Source organism: Phalacrocorax aristotelis, chromosome 3 (genome assembly GCF_949628215.1).
Source record: "Phalacrocorax aristotelis chromosome 3, bGulAri2.1, whole genome shotgun sequence".
Taxonomy (NCBI): Eukaryota; Metazoa; Chordata; class Aves; order Suliformes; family Phalacrocoracidae; genus Phalacrocorax; species Phalacrocorax aristotelis.
Window position 1 is genome coordinate 52,698,748 of NC_134278.1, and position 19,638 is coordinate 52,718,385.

A 19,638-nucleotide genomic window follows, 5' to 3' on the forward strand; every position below is an offset into this window, starting at 1 on the left:
TTTGCTGGAGAGGCAGATTTCTCATTTTCTCAGTAGGAACTGAATTAACAAGTGCATAACAGCAGCAAATTTCTGACACATACATTTAAGAATTAGCAGTATATCTTACAGTCAAATATTGTATTGATTCAACCCCCAAATGAAGGTTCTGAAGCCCAAAGATTTACAAGTTAATGAGTGAGTCTGACATACAGCATAATGTCTTGGAGAGGCTGGTATCTCTATGGAGACTCAGTAGTCAAAAAGGACAGTAAAAATAAGACCTGAAAATTTTTGCTTATGTTCATTACCACATGTGTTAATTTCTTCTTCCAGCTTTTGCAACACATGCAGGAGAATTTTATGCTCACAAGGCAGATATATGCTCATACAAACTCTCATTTTACAGGTTCAGGGAAATATAATAAACAGGGCACAGTCATGGTCAAAAGTAAATTCAATTAAAATGTGTTGAATTCTAGTAATTTATATTCATACTATGATGGAGGTTGTAGCACAAAGACTTTCTGTCAACATTTGTTTGAAAGTAAATAGGAGTTTGTAGGGACTTTGTCTCCACTCATTTAGTATTTGCTACTTTCAAGCATTTTGTGACTGAATTTAATGAGCATGAATGATCATAGAAAGCAAATTTTATGCTCTTGTGATCATAAAGAAAATGCAAGTGATGTGACTTAGGGAAAATGAGCTTACTTATTAAATGCAATGTTTCCCAAAATCTGAGAATAAATGTGTTTTTCATTGAACTAGAGGGCACAGACAATCATAGCAAGACAATGAAGCAGAGATTTCTCCTCTATAGGACCATATATAAGGCACAAAATAAACCATTCAGGGTAACAAATACACTAGAGAAAATGGAGATCTGTGCAGAGAAGCTGTGAAAAGTCAAAATAAAATTTGTCAGACATGATTCACTGTGGACCTTGCTGAGCTGCAGTGCTGCGTTTCTAAATACTTTACCATTACAGAATTTAAAGTAAATGCTGATGCCTAATTAAGAGGTTTTCCTTAATGCTCATTTGTCTAAGCCAGCTGTTGACACGTGTCCTCACCCCTTGGGCATTTGCTTAAAAATCTGTCAGAAGGTTCCGGAGACGCCATTTCCCCAGACAAGTTGTGTCTTAGGGTGCTTCGGTTTGAGATGGTACAAAGCGAGAGACTTTTTAGACATGTGAAGCACCTCTCGAATATGTTCACGCCTGAAAACTGATGTTATACAGCTTTGTGTTTAAGGCCATATTGGACATGTATACAGTGAGGACCCCTGCATAAGTACAGTACAGTACAGAAACCATGGCAGCGGCAGCCAGAGGGCCATCTGGCCCTCAGAGTATCTGAGCCATGAGGTCTCACTAACATAAGATATCACAAAACCAGTTCCTAATTCTTAGGTTGCTGCTTATTGCTATGCTGAGTCTGTTTAACTACAAACAGGGCGTTTCCCTCTGTATTTACAGAACTGTACTCAAAATAACCTCTTTCACCCTTGAAGAAACATCCCAGCTCTGTTAAGAGTCAGCTGCTGGATAGTCTTTCTCCAAATCCCTTTAATTAACTGAGCTATTCTGATTGTTGTCACCCTGCTGCTAATAAGGGTTTCCAACCTTAGTGCCTGATGGGATATGAAACCTCAGACATCTGACTTTTCCTGAGATGAGGCTGGCTGCCTGCCATTGAGAACTGCTACAGATTATTTATTCCCAGTGGAAAGCTGGGCTGACTTGACATGGGTGTCACGTGAGGAGTGACAACAGATCTGTATTATTTGGGGCATTAGGGCACCCTCAGCCCTGCCTAACTGGTTCCAAAAGAGCAGCCATTTTCACATCACAAATGTGGCTCCAGGTTTCTCCAAAGCATAGACGAGAGCTGATGGGGAGGAGGCAGAGACACTGCGACCTCTCTGGGACTGCAGGGTTTCTTGTCTTGTCCTGCTTGCTCCACACTGCCTTATCCCTCTGCCAGGCTGGCTCCCTGGGGCTTGGGCATTGGCAGAAATAAGAAGTGGCTCTTTCGCTGCTCCCAGCAGCCTGCTACATGCCGAGCCCTTAGAGGAGTGTTTCCTCTGCTTGCCGGACTAAATCAACTCTCTTCCTGTTTTGATTTTAGAAAAATCATACCTCTGTTGGGAAATCTACACTTATGGTCCAGTTGCAGTGATGGTCCACTACCATCATTTCTCTCAACATGCCAGCAGGCACTTATTATATATGATTTTCAAGGCACTCATATCTGTAACTTATTAATGAGGATTAAAAAAATGGAAAGAAAGGAAAAGCGTATGTCACTCAAACTCAAATTCTGCTATGCAGAAACTTTTGACCTTAGTGAAAGTTTGTATACTAAGCTAAACACTGTGACTGCACATGACTTTACAAGGCAACAAAGCAGAAACCTGCATCGTGAAATCTCCATCAACCCTTGTTTCCCAGACCTCCCATTCCATCTAGGCTGGACTGGGGCACAATGGCATCATATGTAAGAAAACTTTCCAGGTTTTTGTTTTTGGTAGGCACCTCCCTGCATTCATTCACTCCTCATGATTGCGTGGGATGTACTGGCTTGTTTCAGTGGCTGCAAGGCAGTGGCTAAGGCCTTTGCCCCCTCAGCAAACGGATCCTAAGGAGAGACATTCAGCTTACTGAAGTGTTTTGTTTTAAAGGCAGCTAGACTGTGGAGACAGACATAATATAGATTTATTCATGGAAGCATTTAAAATCTTAGCACACACATTTGTGAGCTTGTTTTACTAGCATACATCATGACAGTTATGAATATATTTTAACCAGAGATACAGCCTGTCTCTGAAATATGTGCTTTGCCAATTGTGACTGCAATTTGTATGCAATTTTAGAGTGCTTGCTTTATTTTTTTTAAGTGATCTTGGAGTGATCTCACTGGTGATGAATTAGGTAGATGCAGAATTCTCTGAAATAGTTGGTGAAAGGGTTGGAACTAGATGATCTTTGAAGGTGCCTTCCAACGCAGACCCTTTTATGATTCTATGCTATAGTATTTGTCATGTGATACCTGTAAAAATCTCCTAATGTTATTTGTAACTTTATATTCCATTCAGGTGCCAGAATGATGATTAGCTGGAATATGTCAATCAAAGTAAAGCACCCAGACAGAAGGAAGGCGGCAAAAAGGGCTTGGTATTTTTGAACCAGATTTAAACTTTGTTATCTGTGCATCGGTATTTTGTGCAGCTGTGGGTCATAAAGAGAATGTGGTTGTTTTATTAATAATGGTCACAATACAATATCTTAAATATAAGCAGGTTGGTCATTTTGCAGTATCTGCTAACAGTGAGTGCATAAGCAAAATGCAGATGTTTTCATTTCATACAAGGCAATACTCATTGGGCACAGGATGACTAACCACTGCCCACCCTGGACCACACTGCAGCTGTATCTAGCTGTGATCGTTCCTGCCATTCAGCATACATAAATCTTAAATGTTAACTCAGCTTATTAAAAAGCTTGTTTAAGTGAAAGTAGTGCTATAGAATTGGAAAGATAAGGTTTCTCCTGGATTAGTTTTTCAGTTGAAAGCTGAAGGCAATTAGAGGCATATTGTCTCATTTTGGCCCCATCTACTGATAAAAACTCACTGCAACTGGATTTTTCTCCTGTTTCAGAAGGAATATACTTGAATACCCCATGGAAGTCTTATTACTTTTTCTTAGTTTTTGTGTCCTACCACCTCTAGGGTATAGTACAAACTAGAGTGTCTTTTCAGCTGAAAATAGAATTGAAACAATATGGTCTTTCTGGAAGAATGGCAGGAACCTCCATGTTTTGGTCGACACTTTGGTTTACAGTTCGTTATTATTTGCTTTCACAGTGAAAACAAATATGACGAGGAGACATATGGAGAAGAACAAATGTGTATATTCTGCTCAGAGCTGGCTGGGAGTGCCACATACGTATGTATAGGACCGTGCTGCTTCTGCCCTGGCAAGGAATATGCAGGATGTACTGAAATGAATGAGAGAGCACCAGGAACCAGTGCTGGAACATGGGAAACAGTTGGGAGCTAAAGATGACACAGGACCCTGCTCTTTGCCTTCTGAGCAGCTAATTTCTACTTAGTGGGAAGAGACTGGGGCCACGAGCAGCACATGGTACTCAGTGAGGAAGAGGTCGAGAGAAGGCCTGGTTTTTGAACTAGTTTAAAGGCTTGGAGTCTAATAGCAGACATTTCTTATGAGTCTCACCTAGGAGTAATGGAAGGAGTCACTGTTTCTCTCAACAATTTTATTGGGTTATGTAGGCAAAACCCAGACATCTGGTGGAAAGTATGTAGAAAAATACTGTAGTCATACTACAAACCTGGAGCTTCCAGGCACTTCAGGGAGTAAAAAGAAAGAGTTTGTATCAGGTATGCTCTTAGCTTTGTAGGTTTGTAATCAGATTTAGGGATAGTTAATGTGCATTCTGCCCATTCCAGGGGGTGAATGTATTCACCATGCTTGTGTCCCAAAGGACCTCATATCCACAGACCTCCAATATGAAAGGGCTGAAATGACTGGTTCTCAGTAGGATATTCTGCCTGGGATCACGTTTTATTATCTCGGGAGAAAAAAATGTATCTCTAGGATTTTGGAAGAGAGAGAGAGGGATGGAAGCATGCTGTAGTGCTTATTAATTACCACAGAGAGAGAAATGCCTCAGACTATAAGGAGGCTGGCATTGCTGTTTGGCTTGGGAAGTGACTCTGTCTGTGGGCTATACTGGAAGAGAAAAAGAAAAGAAAACATCACTGTTTTGGGACAGGACTTACCAAAGAGTCAGTTACAGGGCCCTACCCAGGAATGCATGATCTTGGGCTCATTTTAGCCCAGATGTTGAGCAAAAACATGTGAGGCAGCAAATCCAAGCTGGGGGAGAGATGACAAACAAAGAACTCAAGCTCACTGCTTAAAACTCATGAGAACAGTATCTATAATCCACACCTTCAGGAGTGACCAGTGCTGCTGCTTTTTCCTCTCTTTCCTCAAAGCTGACCCTGGATCTGAAAAAAGAAGAGTTCATGATCAAATGAAGAGAATAAAAAAATCAAGATTATAAAGTTATAGAAAGCAGGCTCTACCTTGTAAATTGGCTAATGGTACTGTAGCTCCATGTGTGTACTTCAGTGCTGGCTAGTACCCAGCATAGAGCTGAGACAGAACAGCCCATAAATCTCATTGCTGGAGCTCCGGCTGGATTCAGATTTTCTGAACCAATTAGTAGCCTTTTTTTGTCCACTGTTGTTTTCTCCACAGAAGATGGGGAAATATAACTGTGAGTTTTGGGTAGTGGGACAAAGGGGACGTGAGGCACACAGATACAGCAGACAAACTTCCTAAAACCATCTTCTCAGCAAGTCTTAGTTCCGGCAATGTGGTTGGTGAGCCTCTGTACTGAAAAGGGGATGTATATGCAAGCCCTAAACTGGTGTATGCAGTGGTCCACAGACACCTCTACTCATTGCCAGAGAGTATAGCATTTCCTGAGCCCCATCAGTGTAATTTTTGAGCTCTGTAAAGCTTGGGAGGGTTGTTCTGTGAACTTCTGCCCTCTATTTGTAAGAAAGGTACAAATTTGAAAGGCTACCCAGCAGGGAAAATTGCATTATTTTTTCAATGTGGAAAGAGTAGGAGAGAGAAGGAGTGAAATGTGCGGCAAGGTTCACCATTTGTCTGTGCTTGCCTCAAGTGGCGTGGGATTTGGATGAAAGCAATCTTTGCAAAGACAGAAATGTTTGTTGGGCTCTTGAGGGTGAAATTTATAGTGCAAAAAATGTCAGGTTAACCGATCGTCTGCCGAAATGTAACAAACTCTGTTTTATTGGTAGTGTTAAACATTGTTCAAACATATGGAAAAAGCACAACCTCTGCTATAAAGAGCTTTGGTGCTTCAGGACAGAAAAGCAAAATATACAGGTGACTAGAAAGGTTCGTGCAACCATGTGGTGTCTCCCACTCATGGCTGTGAGGAGCTGAACAGTACTTGCAGGTACAAATACAGGGACTGTCACCCCATTGCCTGACACAGCAAATCTAAACTGGCAGGTGGAGGTGGATGTGTGTTGGCAATCCCAGATGTTTTGTCTTTTATTAAAAAGATATGGACTATTATCAAGTTGTAAACAACAATGAAAAGGTTCATTTCTTGGAACATCCAAAGTAGATTCAAAAAATTTACTTTCTTTTGCTGCTGATACATTACTTTCAAAAATCTTTTTCCACCAAAAAAAAATATATAGAGAGGACAAAAACCAGATAGGTAGATAGGTGTTTTTCCTTTACTTTATCTCTCTTTTTTTTTAAGTCTTTTTTTTTTTTTTTCACACAGAAATTATGAGATATATTTTTCTACCAACCTGTAACAGTTTTTAAAAGGGCATTTTTCACTTCGAAGTTTTTCTTTGACTAATGAAAAAAAACTGCTGAAATGAGAAATCAATTTCTGTTTTAGACTGGAAGGGCTGAAAAAGATTCAGTAGGAGAAGTAAAAAGTATTATCGTAGCTACAAGAAGAGTATTTCCCAAAGTTGTGTCAGAAAGCACCTACCAATAGGAAATGGATGGAGGCAAATTGCAGGTTTGAAGCTAGTAGCACAGTGGAAAGAAAGAGGTAGATGATGGGAAAATGAGTAGGCAGAAAAAGAGCTTTCTTTGTGAGGCATTGAAAGTAACCAATTGTGGTGAACCTGATATGTTTAAGGGACTGGAAAGAGGGAAGGTGCTTTCAGGAGGATCTGGGCATTGTGCTTGATATGGAATGGAAGATCTAAAGAAAATACCCAAATACAGAGGCAGAGGACATTAATACTCAGGGGAAGATGTCAGACAGAACAGAGGAGGTTTCCATATCCCAACGTGGGTGACTGTTCACATAAAATGTTTACCATTTCAGATAGCGAGAACATGCGAGAACTTGCACTGGCGCAGCTTGATAGAGGAAAAAGGGACTATAGTGGAAAGAAACATTGGTTAATCTCCAAACCAGCATGCTGTGCCAACCCTTGGCATCAGATCTAGTTAGTTATTGATCTTTTAGACCTTTTGTTTTTTTCTGCAGATTCACAGATTGTATCTTGTCAATTCACTTGTACGAGAGAAAATGAACCCTGGAAGCACAAGTCAGGGCAGAGGTGAAATATAGGTGGGGTTTGCTTTCCTGACACATTTCAGGCTGGTGTCATCTTGTTAGAGAAGATGCAAAGCTGAGATAGCAAATCTGCTTTTCCAAGACCTGAAGAACAGCTCATAGCAATGACAAGCTCAGTACGAAGCAGTTAATTTGCAATAGCACAGCTTTTTACACTGCATCATCACTATGCTGAGGCAGATGGCTTCCAAATGCCTTGTTTCTGACACTGTCTGATTTTCAGGTATGTTATCTGTTAGGAGATGCTCCAAAAGAGATCCTTAGCAAATTGTCAGTGCATGATGAGTGCAGAATCCGACTGCATTGTAGTTTCCATGTGCCGCTCCAAGTTGTCACAGTCTGCCCTGTCCTCAGGCAGGCCTCTGCTTGCTTCATGTTTCACTGAAAATGCCTGACCTTCCCATGTAATAGCTTACGTTTGCCTTTCGCATTATGGTCTGGCCCCAGAAAATCAGCATCTCAGATTATGTTATTACACTACTCCTTTTACAACAAGGTGGGCATAGGATGGAGAGCAGTTGGTGGAAGATATGTGTTTTCCTTCCTGCATTTTGAAAATTGAGAGTATTGCTTATGGAAATGCATATGGAGCCAAGATTCATTGCTGCTTGCATAATGTATGGTGGATACTTAGATATCTGAAGGCAAGTAACCTTCCAGATAAACTGTACTGACTGTCTACATGCCAGTCCCCCTGGACCTGCTCCGTTGTGATCTCATTAAAGTATCATTTAGCTTTCATTAAGGCAGAAAGCAAATAGAGAAGTGGCTGTCGATCTAAGTCTATTTTACAATTCCAGGGCCAAATCCTTTTCACCTCATTGGAGCAAGTTATTCCATTGAAACCAGTGAAGTATTTCTGTAAGATTTGCTCTTGAGCCAAGTAAAATGACCTGCTACTGCTGTTAATTAAGCTTCCCTCTACTGAGCCTCAGCAAAATTCGACAGACATGAAACTGTCTTCTTGCTGAACGGTAAATACACCCTGCTCATTGGAGAACTGCTCAAGTCTCAGATGGGCAAGCCTGAAATTGTTGCTGAACCTATTGATTTAGTTTGCTTTAAAAGGAACAGAGGATAATTTCTGAAATCAGACTTGATGATCCCTCACTCTCCCATCTGCCCCCATGGGAATACATTCTGGTACACAGCCCAGCACCCGAGCCGTGCTGGCAGCCAGAGCTGAGGTGTCAGGTGGAAATCACAAGTGAATAGGAAGCTATTTTACACTGCAGCTCAATATTGCAGAGGAAAACAAATCTATTAAGTAGGCTCCTAGTGAAAAATGAGAGCTGACTGTTACAAAGTATTGCAAGGAGAAGCAAGTAAAGCAATAGTAAGACGTATAAGCATTAGCTGATCTAGAACTGTTCTTCGCTTTTGATTGTTTGATCTGACAAAGTGGTTAATTGTATCACAAAACAGTTTTAACACAGGAAAATTCTAGTGAGAACAGACACGTTATTGAAAAGAATTCAGGCCATTTGTGGTAACAAATCGGATACTACATTGCAAGGAGTCTAATTTGTAGGGCATTTGTATAAAATGAAAAGTACTGTCATGCATTACACATCACGTGCATTTGCCGTGGGGATTGCAATTATTCCCCATGAATAAAGATCTCCCAGTAAGTGTGGGGCACTGATGAGGTGCTTTGTTTAGGTCCCTGCTCTTTGTACACCCCTCCCATCACTACTACCCATGGGATGGTTTAGTGAGGTACTATGTGCTATGCATTATGCGTTGCACTATTCTTCTGTTCAGAGTAGTTATTGTAAATGATTTCTTGTGCAGTAACCAAGTTCTGATGAGGTCTGGCAACCCCAATGCTGAGTGCTGTACAGGAACAGATGAAAAGAGTTTCCTATTCTGAATTGCTTTCTAGCCAAAGACTCATCCAGCAAATGCATCCATCCTGATATCTTCGGGGTTCAAACGGGACTCTAAAGACACTACTGGCATGCAACCCATCTCTAAGGAAAAAGCAGAAAAATAAGTGCAGTGAATGACTAAAATGCAAAACAGATGAGAAGGCAGCCAATGATAAAAGCATATACTGATGCATCAGAAATGAGAGAAATGTCATGGGTGAAATTCTAGGTCTGTTGAAGTTAACGAAAGCGTTGGCACTGACTTAATTAGGACAGAATTTCATCAGTTTCCGCTTTGATTACCAGAGAATCTTGTTATTCCTGACTGACAGTTTCTTAAAAGCATCAGTATAAAAGTGGATATCGATGGGGCCAGACTATAGACCTTTTTGAAGAATGTACTTCATCTATCATGGGTAACATCAAAAAAATGTAAGATAATTGTTAATATGAATGGCAAAATGACAATGGAACTCAGAAGACTTCTCAAAATGTATATGTATTTGACTTGAACTTGGTGATTAATTTGGAAGAAAATGGTGCTTGAAAAGATTGATTTTGAAATTTTTCAAAGAAAACACTTTCAAACCTTAATCCTGTTTTGAAATTTTCCTCTCATTTGAAATCATAATTCTGTTTTGATTTTTTTCTCCTATTTATTGTTTTAAAATTTGAAATAATATGAAATCAAAATGGTATATGTAGCTCTATGGAGAACAAAATATCTCATTTGCCTTGAAATGATTATTCTTTCCATTTTGTTAGATGGCCCATTGCACTGAAATAAATTGTTTTTTTCATACAGCACAGAACATCACTGGTGGAATGGGGGAAGAGGGACACAATAAAATATTGTGGTGTACAAAAGCATATGAGCAAGTGTAAAAAACTGGAGAGTGGGAGATATTGTTCTAATTTTAATTTCCTGTAACAACACCTTGATTCACAATGCTGTGATTTGATCGCTTCATCAAAAGTGTAGCAAGTGGAGCTGAGAAGTACAGAGAATTTGTCTGTAATGCAACTACATACATATGTATGTATGTGTATATGTATGTATGTATATAAATGTGTGTATATATGTATACAAATGCACAAAATATTGGAAGATATATACTTAGTTTTATTACTATTATAATCACATGCTCATAGGCTTGAGGCATAGGCCTCAGGGCATTACAAGAGTTGCTCACATCACGACATCACTTCTGGAGGGAGGATACCTGGATGTTTGGAGCAGATAAGAGGGAATACAGAGCCTGGCTCTGCTCTAGCTTTTTCTCTCACCTTACAAGCTGCATTGGGCAGGAGGGGTTTGCCTGCCCTCTGAGCAGTGTTTCAAGTATGAAACATTAAAAGGTTTTGGGCTGCGCTGTAACAACCCATAGCAACGGGTGGATGTTTGATAGGGTGAGTATGTTGCAACTGCTCTCATGGTAAGAGAGGGTGACTTTCAAATCTTTTGCCTCCCTCACATGCCCTGTCCTACAATAGTGTCTGGAGTTATTTGCAAGGCTCTGCATGGTCATAAGGACCAGCTCACGGCTCCCATAGACAGTAACCCTGGTGCAGGTGGCTTTGGCTTTGGGACAGCAATAGAAATTTGGACACGTAAAGAATCTCCTTCCTGTACTACTTGGGACAGCACAACACTGTTCTGGGACACTGCCGCAGAGAAATTTCTTCAGAAATTTCTCTGGCAACTACTCATAATACCTTAGAGTGGGAGCTGTTGGCCGACCACCCACTCCCACTTCTATTTGTGTGTTGATGTAGTGCAGCTTTATAAATTAAATTTGTTCAGAAGAGATGAATCTGCCTTTGAGTCGTATAGCATGCACAGACAATAATAATAAAAGCTGCAGGAATGTTTTTTTCTGTAGTGATGCAAAGGGGAAATGAACCTTGCCTCTCTTACCATTCCCTCCACACTTCTGCAAAACAGAGTTGAAAGTTGTCACTAGTTTGTGTAAAGTGGAATCTGGAGAGCTTGTGAAAAATTGTTCAGAGCTGGTTTTGCTTCTTCTTCTTCTCTGCTCCCCGGAAGGACCAATTTCCTAGCAGTATTTCCACATGACTTCTCATGGAAATCCTTCCAAATGGGAGTTGCTTGACTTGCACTGTTGTTTTCAGGCCTGAAAAAGCCAACATCTGCCTGGGCAGTTTGGCCGTGTCCCATGGAACCAGATGCTTGAAGTCCATTTTGAGATGTACAAAGAAGTTGTGAAAATTTGTGCTGCTGCTATGCACGTTACATCCCTCTGCCCAGACTGCTTATGAGCACAGAGTGCTGGTTTCCAGGGCTGTCAATCAACCAGCTTTCACCAGAACTAAATTTACTTGAAAGAATCAAAAGAAAAATACCCCTAATTTTTCAAAAGAGATTATTTGCAGTGTGAAAGCTGATCATTTAAAATTCAGACATTAATCCAAACCTGTAACCTTTAGCAAGAGCACAATTTACTTGTTCTTTATTGCCTAAATGAATCCACATCTCAATTTTTTTTTCAGTACAAATCCAGATGAAGTTCAGATGTTTACTTGGAGCCAGACATTTCACATTTAACCGTGAAAAGCAGAAATATAATCTCCTAGTACAGAAAGACGCTCTTTCATTTCCTTTAGTACTTGCAAAATCACTCTATAGCAAGCTGTTTTAAAAGTCTGGGTATTAGTTTTATCGGCTTCCCCCCCTCCCTTTAAGGACTGTTTGATTGCTCAGGCATTTATGAAGTTCAGTGAATATGTGATGAAAATTGAAGATGCTTTGAATGGATCCTGTTTAATGGATGAGTTTCACAATAATGTGGTGTAATTGAATAACAGGCAGGTAATTCCTCCTTTAGCTTCCTCACTCCTGGGTGAAAGCTCTATGCACGTAACTCCTCAAGACCCTACTTTAGGCGGGGAGCATGTTAAGCCTATCTCACAAAGCACAATGAGCATGTCATGAAAAAGCACTCTGGAAAATCTCATGAAGGACCTATCTGCACAGGCATTACAATTTGGCCCTACCTGCAGGTCAGGGCAGGTGTAGGGGGGTGTGTGTATCAATATGGGCAAATCAGCAGCCAAACAAAGGGTAGGATACTTTCCTTCCCAAATAATAAATAAATAGGTAAATAAACCCAAAACAACAAAAGAGTAGATGGTGTTTATCTGTGCTGCACAGGGGCCTGAGAAGGAAAGCACAGCAAGCCGTTTTTAGTCTCTCTGCTGGAGCAGTGGCAGCTACCAACACTGCATCGGCTGGTGCAGTCAATCACCTTCCTGACACATGGCTGTCAGGATGATAAACCCAAGGAAAAGGTTAAATGCTCGCCCACTACTGTTTTTTTCAGAAGAGAAGAATATGCCTGAGGGACTGTTACTAGTTTTGCAAATTCTTAGAAGTAAATGCTAAACCAGATAAAGGGGGGTTAAACCCAGAGGTTTCCTACTTGTCAGTTAATCTGGCAGGTGTGACAGCACAGCCACCACTGGTCAGTGTTCTGTGTTGTTTGTTATTGTACACCAGAAATAAGGCTATGTGGGCATAGGAACAGGTTTGCTTACACTCCCACTGCTTTTCATGGAGCCACTTTAACCAGAAAAATCTCTGACTCCTTTCCGACACTTCTCCTGCCTCCTGGTCTTTATTCTCCGCTCTCTCCTCTCCCCTCCTTTGTCCCGCGGGAAGGCCCCTTCCTCCAGATTTGTCACTGCTGGCAAACACTGTGGGAAAAGTCCAAAGCAACACTTTCCCCAAGAAAGGCCGTTAACCCCTTCATGCCCTCACCTAGTGCTTCCTTTGAATACCACTCCACACTGGAATATTTCAAATATTTTATAAACACAAAGGGTGTTTATTTTCTGGATAAAGCAGTAACGTTTTCCATTCAAGGACTTCCAATAGCTAAAAAGGAAATGTTAAGCCAGGTTGTATTATTAACCCTTTCTCTGTAGAAACCACTAGATTTAAGTGTGCCAAATTGTTGATTTTTCTCCTTTTTCTTGAAAAACTTTATTAATGGATTATACACTGGGTGGGAAATCCTGTAGAAGAGAAAAACATTCATTTGCTGAGCATTCTGAAGCATGAAAAGAAAGCGTAAGCATATCCTGTACCAGATTTCCTCAGGGAAAATTAAATTCAAGAGAAGAAGCTAGAAATGAAAATATGAACAGATTTACTAAATATACCTAAACTGTTTTATCTCTTGGGTGGCTAAACAAAACCACCAATTTTGCATTAATAGAGACAGATATGAGCTGAAAATCTGAGAATGAGATTTTGGGCCTTCTCCCCAAAGCCTGATGGCTTTGCTAGCCATGATATCAGAGTGGCATCATTCACGATTGTTATATGCATAAACCATGAGTCACGCAAAGCCCCATAAACAGTGCTGAACAAGGTATATAATCTAACCCAAATTAATGGCGTCCAAGAGAGAAAATGGTAAGTGGAGCAATGCTACTTATCTTAAAAGATTGTATTTGATTTTGCTGTCTGGAATATGGGAAATGTCTAGTTAGGTCAGTGAGTTTTTCAGTGATCTTTGCTGAGATATAAGCAAACCATCAACACATTAGCTAAATAAGACGGACAAATTTTATGTAAAGGTAATTTAGCAATGCTTTAAAGAAAATTACTTTAAAGCATTTGATTATCTCTTACTTCCTTACTTTCCAGGGCTTCAGAAAACTCCAGAGACGGGAAGAATTTGGAGAGGTTGTCTCCTCCATCCACTTGACCTAGGGCAGGATCAGGTATTTATTCCCACAGGCATCTGCCTACCTGATCTTTATGGTCTTTCTTCATGGAGTCCCACAGGCCCACCAGGCACCAGTGCTTCATCCTCCTCACAACCCACCAGCTTTTCCTAGAGCATCCCTGGGCTTCTCCTTGCTCTAAGGTAAGGGGGTCACCTCTTGCCCTGCCTGCCACAGAAATGGGCACAAGAATACTTCTTGCTCTGGCATCTACTTCAAGAAATTTTGTCCAGCCTGCTTTCTGGATTATGCTTAGTCGTATGACCAGGTCCAGTTTCCCTAGTCTTTCCTCCCAGCTTGTTTACTCGTGTAGACCCTAATCATTCTTACTGAGTTCTTCTCAGTCTTGTTCAATGGGTTCATATTTTCCTCTTCGCTGATACCGTCGACTAGTGCTGTGTGGAATAGCGCAGCGGCATCCTGACTAGCACAGAGCAGAATGGAGAGATGACTTCAGATGCTTTGCAGGCTACATCTCTGTTTACACGTGTTGGTATGGGTTTGCTTTTTCTGCAACAGCAGGCCCTTTTTCACTTACGCTTAGTTTCTGATTAACAATGACCCAAATCCTTTTCTTCAGAACAGCACACATCTTGATAGTACTTCTATGCACTGAGAGCAGATTTAATCTGCCATCAAAATGAAGGTATATCACAACTGGAGAATTTGAGAGAAGATGATCAAAGTAGCTTCTGTATGAAAATCAACTAATCCTATTAGGAAACTTCAGACTGGATAAAAGTACCTAAGTGGGCATATAGCAGAGGTCTGTCATAACACAAGTACCATAGAAAAAGGGAAAACAGATTCTTTTTTTTCTCTTTTCAACATAAGAGCTAGGGGAAGTAAAATTAAATAGCAAGAGTCAGATTCAAAACTACTGGACATGGTTTGTCACACACTGCAAAGTTAAGTTCTTAGTATTTCTTGCCACAGGATGTTTTGGATGCCAGAAATATGCTGGTTCAAAAAAGCAACCCAACAATTCACAAGGAAAAATTATACAGAGATCACCCTGTGCTTAGACAGTCCCTGAGCCACAAACTGTTTGAAGCAAGGAGAATATTCTGGTAAAGCATCATGGTATTTTTTGCTTTTTCTTCTGCTCTTCCCTAGATATCTCTTGGCCACCTTTATAGATGAGATGGAGCCACTGGTCCATTGAACTGTTGGTTTGATCGTCTCAATGGATGGCTGTATTTTTGTGTCTTCAGTGCATAGAAGTACTGTCAGAATGTGGCTTTTCAGCTATATTTCCTTAGTCTGCTTAGGAAAATGTTGTATAAAATAATCAAACTCCTAACTAATGCCAAAATACATCACATTTCTCCTTTCTTTGCCAGACCTGTTGCCCTGTCAGAGAAGTAAATGAGATTGGCTTGACAGAATTTGCTCCTGACAAATCTGCATGGGTTATTATTCAACACTTCTGTTTTAGTTTTCTTTCTTGAAAGTAGATGACATATCTGCCCTCTATTTGTTTACAGATATCTCACCTTTTCCCCTAACTTTTCAGATGTAACTTCTAATGACTTGGAGATTTAATCAACCAGCTCTTTAAAATTCTCTATGATGATGTCATGTCAAGACTGATTGATTTGAAAACATCTGACTTCTCAAAATACTTTTTAACCTGTTCTTTCCTTACGAAAGGTAGATGTGTTTGCTTGTTTATTAGGATTAATTATACTGTCTGATTGTAGCTGACTTGCATATCTTCTTGGAGCAATGTCCTAATACCTTCTCATCTCATGTACTTAGTGGATCTGTCTTTTCTTTGCCCTTCTTCTTATCTGTGAATATATTTCTAAACTTGACCATTAACAGAACATTCCTCATGTCCCTACCTGCTACTTTTGTTTCAACATGTGTTTTTAAGCTTGTCCTTAGTAATCTGACCCTATTTCCCCTGCCTGCATACTTTGTAGTTATGTATAAGATACATGAAGGACTCCTCACTTAGCCAAGTTAATTCCTTACAACACTTCATATCTTTCTTTCATAGTGATATTATTTATATTGGTGCCTTTTTCCAGGAACCCCCTGCTTTTTAGCCCCTTTCCTTCTTAACCTATTCTTTCATGAGACCTCACATGGCAGTTTTATGACTTTCTTTGTTGTCTTTGGAGTTTGTCTGTGATCATTCCACTGTGCCGTAAGTGTTTCTACATGCTTAGTTGCTGCAATGATTGGTTCTTCCTATTAATGGGAGCTATGTTGGAATAACAGCAGAAAAACTTCATTTTTTTCTGAATAACAATCAGAATAGCTATCTTGAATTCAAGAAAAGATGAGCACTGTCTTTCAGCCAGGCCTAACTAACTATGCACAGGGCTGGAAGGGGCTGCCTAGGTGCCTGAAGTTCAGCGGGTGATAGTGTCCCTGGTTGATGGTGCTGTAACCATGCAAGTGGTCAAGTGCTGGACTGAATTCTGCCCCAACCTGTGGCTGAAACTATCATGAATGAAATAAATACTGGACTTATTCTTATCCTCAATTACTTATGTTCTGTTTTCTGTTATTTATTTAAGCGCAAAGGCAGTGAAGACATCACTGTTCTGTTCTTTCTGGGGTAGCTGCAGTAGAGCTGGGTAGCTCACACCTTCTCTGAGAAATATTCATGACAGAAAAACTGCAAGCTGGACAAAACAGATTTTATTCACTTTTGATTTTCCGCTTCTCTCTATTTTTACAGTTCCTTCTTTGCTCTGATGTATATCCCCTCACAGATTTTCTGCTGGGGTTGTACTTTTCTTCTCATAATATCTTCACAGTTTCAGTTACATCTGCATGTGCCAGGGCAACATACTCAGAGAAGTCTGTGACAACAGCTACAGGATATTGGACAGTCTCTGGTGAGTTTTTGTTAAATATTTTTCAGTCTATATGAATTGTTTAATTCTACATGACTTTGCTTCAAAGGTGTCTACTTCAGGGGATGCACCAGCCATTTCAGAGCTCCCAGCATTCCTTAGCCAGATGTTTCACAGCAAAATATTTTCTCAGCTGGATGGGAAATCAGTGAAACTGCAGAAAGCAGTGGTGGGAATAATCAGCCTCAATGATACACTTATATTCCGATTTCACGTGGGAGAATGTCACAAAAATATGAAATACAAATCCCCATCTTGCTTCTGATTTACCTTAATAAACTATAGTTCCAGCATAGCAAATGTAAATTGACAAACATGGACTACATGGAGCGTAAAAATATGGAACATATTCAGAAATTATTACAGCTCGTGCTGCTTCCAATCATACATTTGTTCTACCTTGGTATGATAAATGATTGTTCAGTGTATATTTTCAATTATATTTATGAATGTAAAAAAATTGTTTATGGAACTGAGTTACATCAGGCCTGAAATCATGACAAAGAAATTTAAAGTCATTTTAACTGATTTTGATAAGGTTTTGAGAAAGGAAAGAAATCTGTAGTCACTTGGGGTGGTTCCTGAGCTGTATCAGTGTTTATCTGTTGCTGAATTCCCTTTCCAAAATGGCCATCTGAATTCATATCAGTTATCAGTGTGTTTACAGAAAACTGTAAGTTAAAGACTGGAATCCCCTAAAAACCTGAATAAATATTGAGCAAAAACTGAGGCAACAAAACAGCACAGATTTCTCCTATAACTCTCCCCCTGCTGTTTTGAGAGGACAGGCCTTGGGACAGCAATCTCCAGGCCATGGTGAGGGAGGCAAAGGAAGCAGGATTTTCTACAAAGAAATACCTTTTGATGCTGACTTTCTTGCTGCTGCATGTCATGTCTGCTGCAGCAGCATGGCCTCCAGTAACAGCCTGGTTTAAAGTGCATGTATTGAAGTAGAGCTGAGGGGAGGAAGCTGGAGAGATCTAAAAGGATAACCGGTTTTGGGTAGCGAGTGTGCGTGGTCTGGCTCTCTGCGCAGGAGACTACTAACCAATTTCCATTGATCTTAAATGTAACGTGAAGAAGCCCGTGTAGAGGGGAAAAATCATAGTTTTGTCCAACTATGAAAAGAGCAAAATATATATATTGATGGACTTGTAGACTTGTCTCAATTTTTCCCATTCAAAATCTGCTACAGTAAATCTGACTTCATTTGTTTCAGTAAGGTCTTAGGGGTTAGCCTTGTCATGTATCTTGGTTACATGTTTAGGGGTAGAAATCAACATCTTCAGCTCCTCTCTCTCCCTCCCTTCCAGAAAAAAAAAAAAAAAAGAGGAAAAAAAAGGAAAAAAGAAAAAGCAAACCTGGTCAAAGACATGACTATATTTCAGCTATTTTTTCAGGAGTTTTACTTCTAATGTTTCAACTCAGTGTTGGAAGCATGAGCCCTGGCTATGAAACGTAGATAGTCCATCACAGAAAGCAGCGATGTTTCATGGGAAATCACTCCACTCTCTACCCTCACAACAACTTGCAACAGAAAAGTATTGTCTGGTATACAAGATCCATCACTTTTGTCAGGGCTATAGAAATTACAAGTGATGCTACATTTATAGTTATGACCTCTCTGTAGCAGGCTGATATTAAAATCATGTAAGGGGAAATCACCTAATTTTACAAGTACTTCTAGTTACCAGTCAAAGGCATACACTGCCATTACAAAATCTTTTCCTAATGAACATCTGAGAAAATATGGCTTCTGATGGCCACAGAAACTGAAAAAAATGGTTTACCAAAATATTTTTCCTGTGAATGAACACATTCTCCCCCTGCTTTTCTGATGGCACCTTGAAGAACAGGCATCCAAAATAGCATCTTTGTCAATCTCAAGACCCCAGGCCTATCTTGCTTCATCTGACTGAGAGTATTTCCATGACCAAGTCCAGATTCACTTAGCATTTTCATTTACGCTGACTGGTATTATGTGCTACCTGGCACTGAATCCTGAGCACTGTCTCACTTTCTGTATGTACCGGCTTCTGATAATTGTGGCAGCATTTATAAAGGTACTTCTGACCTGACATTTTTTATGAATCTGAATTCCAGCTGTATGCTTGTCAACGTATAGAGCCAAATGCACTTCATTTATGTTCATAGAGATCTTATGTTTAGTTACTAAAGTCTCCTATTGCTGTAAGTAATGTTACCGAAGTCTGTGGGAGTACAGAGGATTTGGACATGATAAACGCATTCAGCATTCCCAGTTTGACTTCCTGGCCTTTTGGCCTCTCAACACATATTTTTATTCTTTTCATTAAATGCTTTCCTTGGGGTTAAACTCAGAATGTCATTTTTTCAGCTCCTTCCTATTTGTGTCGGTACAAATCCCTTTCATTACTTCTTCCTTTGGCACCAGTTAATGCTGCTCTCAGGCTGGAAAGTCAGTTCCTGTGCATGCTGTAATCTTTTCCAAAGCCCTTGCTGTCTCCCTCCTGTCCTTGGGACACCAGTTCCTGAACAGGGCTCCTGGGAGCGCTGGCTGCTGGCTCACAGGGAGCTGGCAGCAAGCTTCATTCAGGCTTGCTTCATTGTTTCCAGCTCTAAATTACGTTAGAAGAACTTAAACTCCATTAACATTTTCCTAATATTACTTTCCTTCACACTCAGTTGGTTCCATTGCCAGAGGGATGTTATGTGATTCCCCTTTGGGAGAGTGATCAGCACTTTTCCAGTTGGGAGTGGAACGGGAGGGAAGTGGGAGCAACTGTGTGGATAGGGAAGGGAGGGGAGGAGATGGAGGAGAGCTGGGCCAGGAGACAGGCTCCCTGACAGAGATGGGAAAATGCACTTTTCAGTCTTTCTCCCTTTGGTAACAGATCTCCTTGGTGCACTGGGGTTAGGGACAGATACCTGTCCCACCCTGGAGTAGTTATGATAGGAGGAAGAAATGAAAGAGGAGCTTTGTGCCTTCAGTCCAAGTAA